Source organism: Megalopta genalis, chromosome 10 (genome assembly GCF_051020955.1).
Source record: "Megalopta genalis isolate 19385.01 chromosome 10, iyMegGena1_principal, whole genome shotgun sequence".
Classification (NCBI taxonomy): domain Eukaryota; kingdom Metazoa; phylum Arthropoda; class Insecta; order Hymenoptera; family Halictidae; genus Megalopta; species Megalopta genalis.
The window spans coordinates 8718713-8730233 of record NC_135022.1 but is presented as its reverse complement, the minus strand read 5'-3'; positions in this window follow the sequence as shown (position 1 = coordinate 8730233).

The following is an 11521-nucleotide window of genomic DNA, read 5'->3' as shown; positions in this document are numbered from 1 at the left end:
AGAGGCCGCCGCCTTTTCGACTCGGGGGACGAGACGGTTGAGATGCGCATCGAAGCTCCAGCGGCTGTCGAGGATCAGTCCGAGATATTTCAACTGGGACTTCACCTCGACGCAGGCTTCTCCAACCCGGATCCACGATCTGGCCGGTGGCCGAGACCGAGGCCGTCCGTGGAACCAGACAGCCTCGGCCTTCTCCGGGGCTATTTTCAGCCCCAGATCGCGGATCCTCGCGACGACGGCTGCCACCGCAACCTCTGCTCGTCGGATGGTCCTCTCGAAGGTACTTCCGACGGCGACCACCAACGTGTCGTCCGCGTAGCAGACGAGGGTGGCACCGTCGGGCAGGGAGGCCTTTTCCAGGACCGCGTTGTAACCCAGGTCCCACAGGAGCGGTCCTAAAACAGACCCCTGCGGGACCCCGCGGTCCACTTCCCTCCGTATCATCCCGTACCGGCCCGGGTATTCGACCCACCTGTCCCGCAGGTAGGCCCCGATCACCCGCCTCAGATATGGAGGCACCTGGTGATCGACGAGGGCCCCCCTAATGGCGGACCAGGGCAGGGTGTTGAACGCATTGACGATGTCAATGGACACCGCCAAGCACACCCCGCCCCTTGCCACGGCATTGTCCGAGAGGGAATTGAGACGGTCGATAGCGTCGACCGTCGATCGCCCCTCCCGGAAGCCAAACTGGCAGTCCGCCAGATCTGGGCCGTCGCGGGACAGGTGTCTGCAGAGGCGGGCAACAATGATCTTCTCGAAGATCTTGCCCGCCTCATCCAGGAGACAAATGGGCCGGTACGCGGAGGGAGAATCCTCCGGCCTCCCATCCTTCCTCAAGAGGACCATCCGACTTTCTCTCCATAGGTCGGGGAACGTCCCCGACCTCAGGAGCCCAGAGTAGAGGCTCCTCAGCCTCTCCCCCAGGACGCTCGCGGCGAGCAACCAGACCCGGCCGGGGATACCGTCCGGCCCCGGGGCGGTATTCTTGCCCCGGAGCCATTTGACGACCCCGGCCATCTCCTCCGGCGCGACCTCAAGATCCGGGGACCACTCATGTTCCTCTGGCTCAGGGACGGGCCGGGACGCCTCCCCGCTAACGGGGAATAAAGCGTCCACGACCCGCCCGAGCAGCCCCGGATCCAGGCTCTCCGTCACGGGGGGCGCCCAGGGACGTAGTCGTCCCAAAGCCATCTTGTATGGGCGCCCCCACGGATCTCGGTTCAGAGAGCCGAGGAGATCGCGCCAGGCCTGGTCCTTCGCTCGCCTGATGGCCAGCTGCAGGGCGACCACCTTCTCCCGATATCTCCCATACAGCTGGACAGCCAGCACGTCGTCCGTACGTCGTCGTCGACGGGCGCGAGCGTACTGGCGTCGCGCGCGGACGCACGCGGTGCGTAATTCCGCTATTTCGCACGACCACCAGTACACCGCCTTCCTCGGGAAGACCCTGGCCCGGGGCATGGCGACGTCGCAAACCGACGTCATTGCGCCCCGGAACCAACGGGCCTCCCCATTCCCGTCGACTCGCCCGGCCGGTGTTGCTGGCCAGGCCACGACGTGGGCTGCCGCCATCAGAGCGTCCTGGTCGAGGCGCTTCAGCGCCCACCGCGGTTGAGGCGAACCCTCATCGGCGGGACGACGACGGGGTGTCGATGGTGGGGCGGCGGAGAGGCCGAGAACTATGTATCTGTGGTCAGACAACGTCTCCACCCCTTCCGCCACCCTCCACCCCGTAATACGGCGCGCGGCCGGGGGCGTTGCCCACGAAAGGTCAACGATGGATCCCCCGTTATGCCGCACGCACGTATGGACCGAGCCCGTGTTCAGGAGACGGAGCTCCAGTCCCGCCGCCCAATCCAGCACCTCCCGGCCCCTCGAGTCAGTCCCGGGGGAACCCCAAGCCGCGGCCTTGGCATTGAAGTCCCCCAGGACCAGCACCGGACGGGGATGGCAGCGGGAGACGCATCTCCCTACCCCGTCCAGATACTGCTCAAACTCTTCGAGGGACCACCTCGGAGGTGCGTATATCGCCACAACCGCGGTGCCGCCCCAATCAACGGCCACGTATCCCAGGCCGCGCTCGATAAGCGAGCACGGCGGGGACCCCGGCCTCCCAGCCCAAATAATCGCGGCGGAGCCAATCGAGTCCCCCATCCAGTGTGGATGTTTGGGGACCCTGTGCGGCTCCGCCACGACTGCCAACCCGGCACCCCGCTCGGCCAGGCATTGAAACAGTAGATCCTGCGCTCTGGCCGAGCAGTTGAGGTTAATTTGTATTATCGGGCCCGGGGGCCCCATTACACAGCCGTGTCCATCGCCGTCACGGCCGCGGATGCGGTGGCGTCAGGGACTTTAGTGGCCCCATCCGCCCCCGCGGGCGCGGCGGTAGCATCAGGCGGTGCCGCCATTTCGTTGCTGGCCACGGTGGTCGCTGCCTTGGCCATCGTGGTTTCCTTCCCTTTTTTATTAAATCTGGCAGACGACCTTTGGCCGCCTACCTTGCCTCGCCTCGCACTGGCAGGACATGCCCGGCTGCCGAGGCGGTGACCAGACGGCTTGCCCGCGCCCGCACAAAGCGGACAATTGGGCGTGGCCGTACAGGCTGCCACCTTATGGCCCCGACTGCCGCATCTATAGCAGCAGTCGGACCTATCCTCGGCAGAGGTGCACCGCTGACTGGTGTGGCCAACACCAAGGCAACGGTAACACTGCAGAGGCCGGGTGCTCAGGGCCTCCACGGCTGCTTGGGTCCAGCCGACAGTTATCCGACCCGCGACAGCAACCTTGCGAGCGGCCGCGGCAGGACATCGGAGCCAGAGGGTGCCCAATCCCGAGGGGGAAGACCGAATTTCGCCGGTATTGATGTCCCCCTCGCTGCACCCGCCCACGCGGGCAACAGCCGCAGCGACCTCCGGCGGCGTGGTCGAATCGACCAGGCCGCGCACCCTAAGGTCAGCTTTTTTGACCGGACGCGCGACCTTTACGCCGGTGCCTGACAGCGCTTCCGCCACTTTTGTGGCGAGGACGGTGGCCTTGGCGGCCCCATCGGTGCCAGGGACCTCCAAAACTAACCCCCCAGTCACCGCCCTTCGCGGCCTCAGCGAGGCGATGCCAATTTCTGCCAGGTCCACCTTGGACCTGGCAGTGGCCATCGCCTGCGCGTAAGTAATGTCCACGCCAGACGGAACCGTTATGGTAACCGCTGCTGTGCGTGGCGGTCGAGGAGGCAGGCGTGTCTTCCTGGGGGCCGCCGGGACCACCCGTCCTTTTTTATTCGCGGCCGCAGTAGCCTTGGCAGCCGCCTTTTTGGCCTTCCGGCCAACCACCTGGGACCACGCCTCCTGGGGTGGTGGCGCGGCAGAGGGTAGCGCCGATTCTGCTCGCGGTCGAGCGGGCTCCGTCTGGGCCGCTATAGCCGCCCCAGATTTCCCACCTTTCTTCTTCTTCTTCGCCCTCCGCCCCACCCTGTCCGAAGACTGTGTGGGGACGGACGGCCCAGGGGCCACCGATCGCAGGGCCGAGTCCGTTCGCGGCGCGAGCTCCCTCCTGAATGACGCCAATTTGGCGTCTATCAGGGCGCCTATTTGCGCCAGAAAGTCTGCGGGCGCAGCCGCAGGTGGTGGCGAGGACTTTTCTTGCCCGGAGCGATGGCAATCCCGGGCGCCGACGATCGGCGGCGATACTGAGCCCTCTCCCGGGCGTGGCGGCGGAGGCATTGCAGCAGCAGCCGTTCTCGCCTCCACCACCTGCCGGAGCCGGGCCACCTCCGCCTGCAGCTCCGTCATTTGCCCCCTGAGGACGGCATTCTCGGCCTCCAGGACACGCGTGGAGTCGGTTGCTGACCTAACCGCAAGCTCGGACACCCCCACCCTGCCGTTTAAAGCGGCCACCCTCAGGGCGCGGGCCAAGTTGCCCTTCAGCCCCTTCGAAACGCCGGAGATCCTGGCCACCTCATCCAGGCTCTCCAATATAGCGGCCGCGACATCCCGCGTCGGACGGTTGCGGAAATTTTCCGCGATATCCGTCTCGTCCGGGAGCGGGACGCTCGACCGCGATGGTCTCGGCACGGGGGCACCCGGGTCGAATATCGCCGCCACCTCCCTTGCCTCGGCCTCCAGCTGCGAAGCCTCGGCCAGCCTAAGTTTGGCCTCTGCGAGGCCAACATATTCGCCGGTCGTCGGCGGCCGTCCTCTCTTCCTCGCCGACGAAGAGCCCGGGACACTCTGCGATGAGTGGTGGGAGGAGACAGAGAAATCTGACTCCTCCCCGTCATCGCACTCACCAAGGCCCGCTGCGGTCCTCTTTTTGCCGCGTGTTGCAGAATGCCTCCGCGACACCGGCTCTGTACATCTTTGGAGGCGCACGATAGGCCCGCGCACCTCCACCTCACGCTCGTTTCCCCCCTCCCCGGTTGTTTGTGAAAAAGAATCCATAATTGGTCCCACGAGTGTGGTCGGAAAGGAGGTCACCCCGGGTAGAGCCGCCATACCCGGGGAAGGCTAATACGCCCGGGGGGTCGCCAGGTACCCCGGGGTTGTCCGCTAACGATTGGTGCACCCACCAACCATAGCTGGCGCTTACTCCAGCTACGCCCTCTTCACCGCGCAACACTGCTTGGGGCTAGGGATTTTTTAGAGAGGTTGTCATCCTCGCGGCCCGGCCGGTTAAGGCAAGACCCCCGTTCCTGTAAAACATGACCACAGGTTTACGGTATGTGTCCGACTTTAGTTGGCCCCTCACCTCAAGCCACTCCGGCATGGTAGAACCTGCCAGGGAATAAATTCCCCGCCAGCACAGCCTTGAGGATCATTAGGGCACGAAGCCCCCCCACCACGACAAGGTAGCGGACACGGGGGGGAACCTTGACATAACCTTGACATAACCTTGACATAACCTTGACATAACCTTGACATAACCTTGACATAACCTTGACATAACCTTGACATAACCTTGACATAACCTTGACATAACCTTTTTTTTTTTTTTTTTTTTTTTTTTTTTTTTTTTTTTTTATTTTACGTGGAGGAAATCTGCTCGCCAGACACCCACGCCCCGCCCGGGGGAGCGGGACGAGGGTAGTGTGGGGTTTGACCCACTAAAACCTCCACGGCGACCTGAGGACGCAGGACCGATCGCTGGCGATTCAACGGGGGAGCCACGGGAACTCTTGAAGAACACTACCGCGGCTCCCCCTCGCCTGGCCGGCCATCAGGATGGTAAGGATGGCCGGCCGCGTCCCGGGGGAGATATAATCCTCCCCCCTAAAATCCATCTAAATTCGGCGGCGCGAGGGGTCGCACCCCGCACCGCCCCGACACGGCGACCGCGCGATAGGTGACCAGGGCCCCCGCCCTGATCACAGCGGCCGCCAGGGGGACGACGAGTATGTTGGAGGAGGATCACAATTAGCCCTCGCCTCCTTCAGGCGACTCGCCGTCCCCCACTCACAACAGGGGAAGTCCTCCTCTGTTGGCGGGCGGCGGGCAATGAAACCAGCATGTACTGGTGCACCCGCCGCCCGCCTACTCTCAGCTGCCCGGGGTTTCTTGGCGTGGGCGCGCACGACGTCCCCGGGCACGTCGGGCGGGATCTGTAAGCTCCCGATCCCGCTCGGCAGCCTCCTTCCGCGACATAACTTCCTCGCAGAAAGAGATTGCTGCCGTCCACTTCTTCGGGCTCTCCAGCATGGCCCCAACTAGGCTGGAGAGTGCGAGGTCGTGGCCGACTTCTCGTTTTAGGACTCGGCGCAGCGCTGAAAAGGCGGGACATTCCTCCAGCGTGTGCTGCGCCGAGTCTTCCTCCGCGCCACAGTGGTGGCACACCGTCGTCGCTTCCCGCCCGATGCGACACAGGTAGACACCGAAGCAGCCATGCCCGGTGAACACCTGCGTCGCTCGGTAGGATAGCCTGCCATGCCGTCTCTCCCGCCACGAGGCGAAGTGCGGCAGGAGAGCCCCGGGGACGCGCTCGCCGGCGTGGGAGAAAAGCTCGGCACGCCATCTGGCGAGCGCTAGTCGCCGGGCCTGGAGCTCGAAGCCCTCGACCGTCTCACGCTCCGGCGGGGCCCCTCGAGCACGGCTGGCGATGCTAGTGCGCCTATAAACATAGGAGCGAACCGCCGCCTGAAGCTCGAAGGGAAGTTCTCCCGCCAGAGCAAGCGCCGCCACGGTAGACGTGGTGCGGTAACCTCTTATGAGGCGGATGGCCATCCGCCTCTGCAGCCGGCGCAACAACAGCGTGCTGCGCCGGCTGGTCATCACGTACGGCGCCCATATTGGGGCACCGTATAAGGCCATAGACCGCACCACGCCCAGGTATAGGCGGCGCACCAAATCTCCCGGTCCCCCGAGGTTGGGCAGCAGGCGGCCCAAAGAGGCCGCCGCCTTTTCGACTCGGGGGACGAGACGGTCGAGATGCGCATCGAAGCTCCAGCGGCTGTCGAGGATCAGTCCGAGATATTTCAACTCGGACTTCACCTCTACGCAGGCTTCTCCAACCCGGATCCACGATCTGGCCGGTGGCCGTGACCGAGGCCGGCCGTGAAACCAGACAGCCTCGGCCTTCTCCGGGGCTATTTTCAGCCCCAGATCGCGGATCCTCGCGACGACGGCTGCCACCGCAACCTCTGCTCGCCGGATGGTCCTCTCGAAGGTACTCCCGACGGCGACCACCAACGTGTCGTCCGCGTAGCAGACGAGGGTGGCACCGTCGGGCAGGGAGGCCTTCTCCAGGACCGCGTTGTAACCCAGGTCCCACAGGAGCGGTCCTAAAACGGACCCCTGCGGGACCCCGCGGTCCACTTCCCTCCGTATCATCCCGCACCGGCCCGGGTATTCAACCCACCTGTCCCGCAGGTAGGCCCCGATCACCCGCCTCAGATAGGGAGGCACCTGGTGATCGACGAGGGCCTCCCTAATGGCGGACCAGGGCAGGGTGTTGAACGCATTGACGATGTCAATGGACACCGCCAAGCACACCCCGCCCCTTGCCACGGCATTGTCCGAGAGGGACTTGAGACGGTCGATAGCGTCGACCGTCGATCGCCCCTCCCGGAAGCCAAACTGGCAGTCCGCCAGATCTGGGCCGTCGCGGGACAGGTGTCTGGAGAGGCGGGCAACAATGATCTTCTCGAAGATCTTGCCCGCCTCATCCAGGAGACAAATGGGCCGGTACGAGGAGGGAGAATCCCCCGGCCTCCCAACCTTCCTCAAGAGGACCATCCGACTTTCTCTCCATAGGTCGGGGAACGTCCCCGACCTCAGGAGCCCAGAGTAGAGGCTCCTCAGCCTCTCCCCCAGGACGCTCGCGGCGAGCAACCAGACCCGGCCGGGGATACCGTCCGGCCCCGGGGCGGTATTCTTGCCCCGGAGCCATTGGACGACCGCGGCCATCTCCTCCGGCGCGACCTCAAGATCCGGGGACCACTCATGTTCCTCTGGCTCAGGGACGGGCCGGGACGCCTCCCCGCTAACGGGGAATAAAGCGTCCACGACCCGCCCGAGCAGCCCCGGATCCAGGCTCTCCGTCACGGGGGGCGCCCAGGGACGCAATCGTCCCAATGCCATCTTGCATGGGCGCCCCCATGGATCTCGGTTCAGAGAGCCGAGGAGATCGCGCCAGGCCTGGTCCTTTGCTCGCCTGATGGCCAGCTGCAGGGCGACCACCTTCTCCCGATATAGCCCGTACAGCTGGGCAGCCAGCACGTCGTCCGTTCGTCGTCGTCGACGGGCGCGAGCGTACTGGCGTCGCGCGCGAACGCACTCGGTGCGTAATTCCGCTATCTCGCGCGACCACCAGTACACCGCCTTCCTCGGGAAGACCCTGGCCCGTGGCATGGCGACGTCGCAAACCGACGTCATTGCGCCCCGGAACCAACGGGCCTCCCCATTCCCGTCGACTGGCCCGGCCGGTGTTGCTGGCCAGGCCACGACGTGGGCTGCCGCCATCAGAGCGTCCTGGTCGAGGCGCTTCAGCGCCCACCGCGGCTGAGGCGAACCTTCATCGGCGGGGCGACGACGGGGTGTCGATGGTGGGGCGGCGGAGAGGTCGAGAACTATGTATCTGTGGTCAGACAAGGTCTCGACCCCTTCCGCCACCCTCCACCCCGTAATACGGCGCGCGGCCGGGGGCGTTGCCCACGAAAGGTCAACGATGGACCCCCCGTTATGCCGCACGCACGTATGGACCGAGCCCGTATTCAGGAGACGGAGCTCCAGTCCCGCCGCCCAATCCAGCACCTCCCGGCCCCTCGAGTCAGTCCCGGGGGAACCCCAAGCCGTGGCCTTGGCATTGAAGTCCCCCAGGACCAGCACCGGACGGGGATGGCAGCGGGAGACGCATCTCCCTACCCCGTCCAGATACTGCTCAAACTCTTCGAGGGACCACCTCGGAGGTGCGTATATCGCCACAACCGCGGTGCCGCCCCAATCGACGGCCACGTATCCCAGGCCGCGCTCGATAACCGAGCACGGCGGGGACCCCGGCCTCCCAGCCCAAATAATCGCGGCGGAGCCAATCGAGTCCCCCATCCAGTGTGGATGTTTGGGGACCTTGTGCGGCTCCGCCACGACTGCCAACCCGGCACCCCGCTCGGCCAGGCCTTGAAACAGGAGATCCTGCGCTCTGGCCGAGCAGTTGAGGTTAATTTGTATTATCGGGCCCGGGGGCCCCATTACACAGCCGTGTCCATCGCCGTCACGGCCGCGCATGCGGTGGCGTCTGGGACTTTAGTGGCCCCATCCGCCCACGCGGGCGCGGCGGTAGCATCAGGCGATGCTACCTTTTCGTTGCTGGCCACGGTGGTCGCTGCCTTGGCCATCGTGGTTTCCCTCCCCTTTTTATTATACCTGGCAGACGGCCTTTGGCCGCCTCCCCTGCCCCGCCCCGCACTGGCAGGGCAAGCCCGGCTGCCGAGGCGGTGACCAGACGGCTTGCCCGCGCCCGCACAAAGCGGACAATTGGGCGTGGCCGTACAGGCTGCCGCCTTATGGTCCCGACTGCCGCATCTATAGCAGCAGTCGGACCTATCCTCGGCAGAAGTGCACCGCTGACTGGTGTGGCCAACACCAAGGCAACGGTAACACTGCAGAGGCCGGGCACTCAGGGCCTCCACGGCTGCCTGGGTCCAGCCGACGGTTATCCGGCCCGCGACAGCAACCCTGCGAGCGGCCGCGGCAGGACATCGGACCCAGAGGGTGCCCAATCCCGAGGGGGAAGACCGGATTTCGCCGGTATTGATGTCCCCCTCGCTGCACCCGCCCACGCGGGCAACAGCCGCTGCGACCTCCGCCGGCGTGGTCGAATCGACCAGGCCGCGCACCCTAAGGTCAGCTTTTTTGACCGGACGCGCGACCTTTACGCCGGTGCCTGCCAGCGCTTCCGCCACTTTTGTGGCGAGGACGGTGGCCTTGGCGGCCCCGTCGGTGCCAGGGACCTCCAAAATTAGCCCCCCAGTTACCGCCCTTCGCGGCCTCAGCGAGGCGATGCCAATTTCTGCCAGGTCCACCTTGGACCTGGCAGTGGCCATCGCCTGCGCGTAAGTCATGTCCACACCAGACGGAACCGTTATTGTAACCGCTGCTGAGCGTGGCGGTCGAGGTGGCAGGGGTGTCTTCCTGGGGGCCGCTGGGACCACCCGTCCTTTTTTATTCGCGGCCGCAGCGGCCTTGGCAGCCGCCTTTTTGGCCTTCCGGCCAACCACCTGGGACCACGCCTCCTGGGGTGGAGGGGCGGCGGAGTGTGGGGCCAATTCTGCTCGAGGTCGAGCGGGCTCCGTCTGGGCCGCTATAGCCGCCCCAGCTTTCCCACCTTTCTTCTTCTTCTTCGTCTTCCGCCCCACCCTGTCCGAAGACTGTGAGGGGACGGACGGCCCAGGTGCCACCGATCGCAGGGCCGAGTCCGTTCGCGGCGCGAGCTCCCTCCTGAATGACGCCAATTTGGCGTCTATCAGGGCGCTTATCTGCACCAGAAAATCTGCGGGCGAGGACTCTTCTTGCCCGGAGCGTTGGCAGTCCCGGGCGGCGACGATCGGCGGCGAACCTGAGCCCTCTCCCGGGCGCGGCGGCGGAGGCATTGCGGCAGCAGCCGTTCTCGCCTCCACCACCTGCCGGAGCCGGGCCACCTCCGCCTGCAGCTCCGTCATTTGCCCCCTGAGGACGGCATTCTCGGCCTCCAGGACACGCGTGGCGTCGGTAGCCGACCTCACTGCCAGCTCGGACACCCCCACCCTGCCGTTTAAGGCGGCCACCCTCAGGGCGCGGGCCAAGTTGCCCTTCAGCCCCTTTGACACGCCGGAGATCCTGGCCACCTCATCCAGGCTCTCCAATATAGCGGCCGCGACATCCCGCGTCGGACGGTTGCGGAAATTTTCCGCGATATCCGTCTCGTCCGGGAGCGGGACGCTCGACCGCGATGGTCTCGGCACGGGGGCACCCGGGTCGAATATCGCCGCCACCTCCCTTGCCTCGGCTTCCAACTGCGAGGCCTCGGCCAGCCTAAGTTTGGCCTCTGCGAGGCCAACATATTCGCCGGTCGTCGGCGGCCGTCCTCTCTTCCTCGCCGACGATGAGCCCGGGACACTCTGCGATGAGTGGTGGGAGGAGACAGAGAAATCTGACTCCTCCCCGTCATCGCACTCACCAAGGCCCGCTGCGGTCCTCTTTTTACCGCGTGTTGCAGAATGCCTCCGCGACACCGGCTCTGCACATCTTTTGAGGCGCACGATAGGCCCGCGCACCTCCACCTCACGCTCGTTTCCCCCCTCCCCGGTTATTTGTTTAAAAGAATCCATAATTGGTCCCACGAGTGTGGTCGGAAAGAAGGTCACCCCGGGCAGAGCCGCCATACCCGGGGAAGGCTAATACACCCGGGGGTCGCCAGGTACCCCGGGGTTGTCCGCTAAAGATTGGTGCACCCACCAACCATAGCTGGCGCTTACTCCAGCTACACCCTCATCACCGCGCAACACTGCTTGGGGCTAGGGATTTTTTAGAGAGGTTGTCATCCTCGCGGCCCGGCCGGTTAAGGCAAGACCCCCGTTCCTGTAAAACATGACCACAGGTTTACGGTATGTGTCCGACTTTAGTTGGCCCCTCACCTCAAGCCACTCCGGCATGGTAGAACCTGCCAGGGAATAAATTCCCCGCCGGCACAGCCTTGAGGATCATTAGGGCACGAAGCCCCCCCACCACGACAAGGTAGCGGACACGGGGGGGACCTTGACATAACCTTGACATAACCTTGACATAACCTTGACATAACCTTGACATAACCTTGACATAACCTTGACATAACCTTGACATAACCTTGACATAACCTTTTTTTTTTTTTTTTTTTTTTTTTTTTTTTTTTTTTTTTTTTTTTTTTTTTTTTATTTTACGTGGAGGAAATCTGCTCGCCAGACACCCCCGCCCCGCCCGGGGGAGCGGGACGAGGGTAGTGTGGGGTTTGACCCACTAAAACCTCCACGGCGACCTGAGGACGCAGGACCGATCGCTGGCGATTCAACGGGGGAGCCACG